We start from the raw sequence: 6,000 nt of genomic DNA, 5'->3' as shown, positions 1-6,000 counted from the left end.
ACCCAGAACTCACAAACCATACTTATGATTATGGGGTTTATTAGGGAAGTAACAGTTTACAATTTAGGCTAAGGAACACTCAGGATACAGTTCTATCAGGAGAGCCTCTCCCCAGCGATGCTCGCAGGCACACCTCTCCCTGGCCCTCAGTCTCTGCCCAAAGGCCCTCAGCTTTCTCTCTCAGTGGCCTGGGAAGCCCACCGCACTGTCTCATGCTGCTAGGTCTCTCTTGCTGGTCTCTCCTTCCTTGGTGGTGGTGGGCTCGTCTTTCTGCTCTGGAATTGGCTCTCTTTTAAGGCAGAACTGACAATTCCCTTGGTAGGCCACAGTTACCCTATCACACAATCACCTGGGTGGAAGTTACAAGACCATGGAGAGAAAGCCCATACTAAGCAATTCATCACACCACAATACCTCTTACACTCTATGCCCCAACTATACCTGGACACTGAAAACTGAACATAACCCACTTGCTCTTATGACTTCATGTTATTCTATCAGCTTCGAATGCTTGCCCTGCTTACCAAGGTCCATTCTTTACGTTTCAACTCCATCTTAGCATCCTCTTTGAAATTTTCCCTGCAGCCTTACAAGATCCCGTATTTTGTCCCTTCTCTGAGATCCTATTTCATTTTTTTCCTACCACTCCAGTTGCATTTGCATTCACAGTAGCTTGTGTCCATTTCTACTTGCCTAACTAGAGTGCCAGAACCTGAAAGGCAGGGCCCTTGTTTAAAGCATTCTTAGTATCCTCAACAGTATTTGGCATTGAGTTTTGCAGACTCACAATAAATGAATGTGGAACTGAATCACTTAGGATTTGTTTTTGCTCATGGCAACTTGTAAAGTATATGTACTTCTTAGAACCAGTTTTTCAAGTGAAATGAGTCATATAAAGGTCAGGATGTATCAAGGTGATATTTTGTAAGTGAGTCGAAAGTAGGAAGGATTAAAGAGAGAAGTAGCTCAGAGTTGAGGGTAAACAAGATTAAGTAGAAAGAGGACTCGGAAGATTAGAATTTCCAATTTCCATATATTAACAGTAAATCTACTGTCTGAAAGCAAAGGGTGTGTTCAGGGGGTGCTCTTTTATCCTTTCTCCTTGCAGAGCTTTGCTTCTTGACATCAGTTTCAGAGTTTGTCTCTACCATCCTGAGTTCAAATACATCAGCTAAAGCTTGAGATGCTTGAGTTGGGAGTTACTGAAGCAGCTGAGAAATACGATGACCAAGATGGAGTACAGAAGGTCCTTCCCTTTACATTCTATGTACCTATCCATTTCTGAGAAGGAAGAGAAGACTGTTTTATTGTGTACCATAATTTACTGTTGGCATCCAAGCAACCCAGTGCCCAGGCTACAAACCTTAACTCAAGTTTAGATTCTGCACATCTTTTTATTCTCTTCCTTCTCTGCCAAAAACTGTTGGAGTTTCTTTCTCCAAAATAGATCTCAGGTTAGATATTTCCTCTCCATTCTATCCCCTGGAAGCATCCCCTGACTGCATTGCTTCCTGCCTGATTTTCTTGCCATTGATGTCTCCCCACTTGTTACCATTCTGGATATTGTTCCAGAGTTATCCTCCTCAAAGGAAAGTCTAATCAGATCGTGCTGTTTCTGAAAAAGACATAATGGAACCACACCACCTGTGCAACCATATCCAAATCCACCTACCTAATTTTCAAGTCCATCCATAACTTGGGCCCACCTTACTTATCCAATTCTATTTCTTTCTTCTTTCCGGTTAGTAATCCCAAGTGAAGAGGTAGTATGACATAATGGTTAAAAGTATGAATTTGGCTCTGTCACTCACAGACTGATACCTAAATAACCTCTGTTTGCCTCAGCTTTCTCATTGGTAAAATGGGTATAATCATATCCATCTTACAAGGTTGTGGTGAAAATTAAATGATTTAATATACATCAGGCACTTAGAAGAGTAGAACATCTAGTCAAGCTATGAACAGGAACATGATGTTGATGACGATTAGAAGCAGGCAGGCCTACTTACTTTTACCATCACTGAATTTGCTCATCTCTCTCTTTCTCTAGAGAATTACCTGAGCTCTGTAGACTTTCAAGACCATGACCGTGTGTTACAGCACAAGGATTTAGCACCATTTTTCCCTAGACTTTCATTCTGTCCTTAGCATCAGTTCTTCCTGGATAACCACCCATTACCAAATATTTTTAAGTGTGTTACCTTGTTCTCCCCAACAAAATTTTCATCTTCGCTCCTTCATTTGTTAATTTATTTTCTCAACAAATGTTTACTGAGACCATATTCCTGGCTTTATACACTTCAGCTCAATAAATAACCCTTGCTCAGCCTGTAGTCTGTATCTTTATACTATGACAATAAGCTACTTTTAAATACGTATTCTTGCCCTTTTTTATCTCAGCAAATATTTATAGAGCACCAAGGGTGTGAGAGGCATTAGTTTTAGTCTAGGCTTGAGCCCCTGACCTCAAAGAGCTCAAAGTCTCGCAAGAAACACAGGCTTATAAACTTATTTTGGCATAATGTCATCAGAATTTGCATTTAATTATGTCCTGAAAACATTAGCATTTTTTTCATTTATTAAACTTTCTTCCAGGAAAATATATATATATATATTCTTCCTGTAAAAAAAAATATAAAACAATATATACCTATAGATAACTATATTTGCACACACACACATATAATATGGAGCCCGGTGGTACAGTGGTTAAGAGCTACGGCTGCTAACCAAAAGGTTGGCAGTTCAAATCCACCAGCCACTCCTTGGAAACCCTGTAGGGCAGTTCTACTCTGTACTGTACTTGACAGCAACAAGTTTGACTGTTGTTTCTATACATCCAACCAAAAACCAAACTGGTTGCCATTGAGTAGATTCTGGCTCATAGCAACCCTGCAGGACAGAGTAGAACTGCCTCATATGGTTTCCAAGAAGGGGCTGATGGATTCAAATGGAAGATACTTCAGTTAGCAACCGAGCTCTTAACACTGCTCTACCAGGGCTCCATTTATATAACATATATGTGTATATATTTTAAAACATATATATACATAATGTAAAACACAAGACAAGTCCATTCTTAGGAATTTCAAATGAGTACACGTATCTTTTCCCAGTATTCTCCAAAGGGTGACCCACAGATAGCACTACCTCTGAAAAAATGTCAATTAGCTGTCCATTCATAGTTCTCCCTTTGGGAGAAGGAAGGCGATTGCAGAGAAGGTTTAGAAACAGTGTGTACTCCAAGTCCCCCTTTGAGATTCACAACGAGCATTAGTAGGTCAGAGGCTCTAAGCAGAGCTACAGTGAAGAAAATGATCAGCTGTTTAATTCAGCATTTTTCACATTTACATGAACCCAGAAATCTTTCTCCTGGGGAATGCAATACTAGTAAACGCAGTGCTAGAGAAATTATGAGTAAAATTACATTTCATGACAAGGAGATTTTGGTGATTCCATGGTATGAAATGTACTCACACAGATCTGAAAAGATCAAAGATCAAATGAACAGCTGTGCTATTTTGACAGTTATGCTTTGTATGTATACATATGTATATATACATGACAGCTAATTTAAGCTTATTACCTACGTTCCTAATATTCTAGTTATTTATTACCTAGCTGATCATAGTCAAAAGTTACAATGGCACGTTAAGAAACATTCTTATATTATTTAAGATTAGCTTTTTTATTATCCATCTATTCCTGGCAAAGAGCCTTGGTAGCACAGTGGTTAGGACCTACGGCTGCTAACCAAAAGTTGACAGTTTGAGTTCACCAGCCGCTCCTCGGAAATACCATGTCGAATATACCATGGACTGCCAGAAGAACGAACAAATCCGTCATAGGAGAACTACAACTGGAATATTCCTTAGAAGCGAAGGTGGCGAGACTTCATCTTGTTTGCTTTGGGCACGTCATCAGGAAAGATCAGTCACTAGTAAAGGACACCATGTTTGGTAAAGTCGAGAGAGGGTCAGCGAAAATAAGGAAGACCTTCAGTGAGACAGAGTGACTCAGTCCCATGGGGCAGTTCTACTGTGTCCTGTAGGGTTGCTATGAGTTGGAATCGACTCAATGGCAACAAGTTTGGTTTGGGTTATTCCTGGAAATGTAAGGAGCCTATTCAATTTGACTGTAATTAAATCTTACTGGTTAATAATCCAACCCTAAATTATCCATAATGTCCTTTTTTTTTTAAGGAAATAATATAACTATTTGTGGTAGGCAGAATAATAGCTTCTCAAACATGTCCATATCCATCCCTGGAAAGTGTGAATAAATTATATTGCATGGCAAGGAGAATTAAGGTTGCAGATGGAATTAAGGTTGCTAATCACCTGATGGAGCCCTGGGGGTGCAGTGGTTAAGAGCTTGACTGCTAATCAAAAAGGTCAGCAGTTCGAATCCATCAGCCACTCCTTGGAAACCTTATGGGGCAGTTCTACTCTGTCCTACAGGGTCGCTATGAGTCGCAATCGACTCAATAGCAGTGAGTCTCAGTCACTTGATATTGAGATGGGGAGATTATCCTGGATTATCTAAGTGGGCCCGATGTAAGCATAAAAGTCCTTAGAAGTAGAACAGGGAGGCAGAGAGTCAGTGTTAGTGATGCTACGTGAGAAAGACTTGTCTGGCCATTGCTGGCTTTGAAGACGGAAGCGCGGCATGAGCTACGGAATGCTGGAGATCTCTAGAAGCTGAAAAGGGCAAGAAAACAGATTTGCGCCTTGTGCCCCCAGAAGAGATGCAGCCTTACCAACATCTTGATTTTAGGCCAACGAGACTCCTTCCAGAGTTCTTACCTCCAGAAATATAATAAATTTGTGCTGTTTAACAAAAAAAAAACCAAAAACAAAAACAAAACCTGTTGCCGCCAAGTCTATTTCAACTCATAGCAAACCTAGAGGACAGAGTAGAACTGCCCCATGGGGTTTCCAAGGAGTGGCTGGTAGATTCGAACTGCTGACCTTTTGGTTAGCAGCCGAGCTCTTAACCACCGCACCTCCAGGGCTCCGTGTTGTTTAAAGCCACCAAGTTTGTGGAAATTAGTTACAGCAGTAATAGGAAATTAATATGTTCTTAAACTGAAGGATAGTACTTAATCTGAACTTCAATGTCTGTTCAGGCTAAATTTAGATAGCAGTTTTGAGAAACTATCAGCTTATTAGAGAGAGAGAAAAAATACTCATACCCATTGCCATTGAGTTGATTCTGTCTCATAGTGGCCGGAGAAGACAGAGTAGAACTACTCCATAGAGTTTCCAAGGAACGGCTGGTGGATTCCAACTGCTGACCTTTTGGTTAGCAGCTGAGTTCTTAACCACAACACCACCAGGGCCTCGAGAGAAAAAATACTGTAAATGAAGCAAAGAAATTCATTAATGCAGTGGCAATGGTTTATCTTGGCACCTAACCCTTACACACTTCTTTCCTTCAGCTGAGCTGTTCAAACGTTACCTGTAAATCCTGTTCTCACAGGTCTGTCACCAGCTCTGACATCAGCCTGGGGGACTGCAAGTACCCTCCACCAGCAGACCCTCAGGTGGTTCCCCATGAAGCCCACTTGCTTCTCCTCCTGCTCAGAACACATCTCCCTGCTGTACTTAAGAGGACACAGACTTATTTTTGTGCTCAGGCCTCTGCCTTTTATTCCAAGTAAAATAACTAGGCCCTTGTTGAATATACCATGGACTGCCAGAAGAACAAACAAATCAGTCATAAGAGAAATACAATCGGAATATTCCTCAGAAGTGAAGGTGGCGAGACTTCATCTTGCTTTCTTTGGACATGTCAACAGGAAAGATCAGTCACTAGAAAAGGACACTAAGCTTGGTAGAGGGTCAGCGAAAATGAGGAAAACCTTCAGTGAGATGGAGTGACACAGTAGCCTCAACAGTGGGCTCAAACGCATCAAAGATGACAGAGATGACACAGGACCAGCTAACATTTCATTCTGTTACACACAAGGTTGCCATTCGTTGGAGCCCACTTGACTGC

Source organism: Trichechus manatus, unplaced genomic scaffold (genome assembly GCF_000243295.1).
Source record: "Trichechus manatus latirostris isolate Lorelei unplaced genomic scaffold, TriManLat1.0 scaffold00102, whole genome shotgun sequence".
In the NCBI taxonomy this organism is placed as follows: Eukaryota; Metazoa; Chordata; class Mammalia; order Sirenia; family Trichechidae; genus Trichechus; species Trichechus manatus.
The sequence above is the reverse complement of the archived record's forward strand: the minus strand, read 5'-3'. Positions refer to the sequence as shown.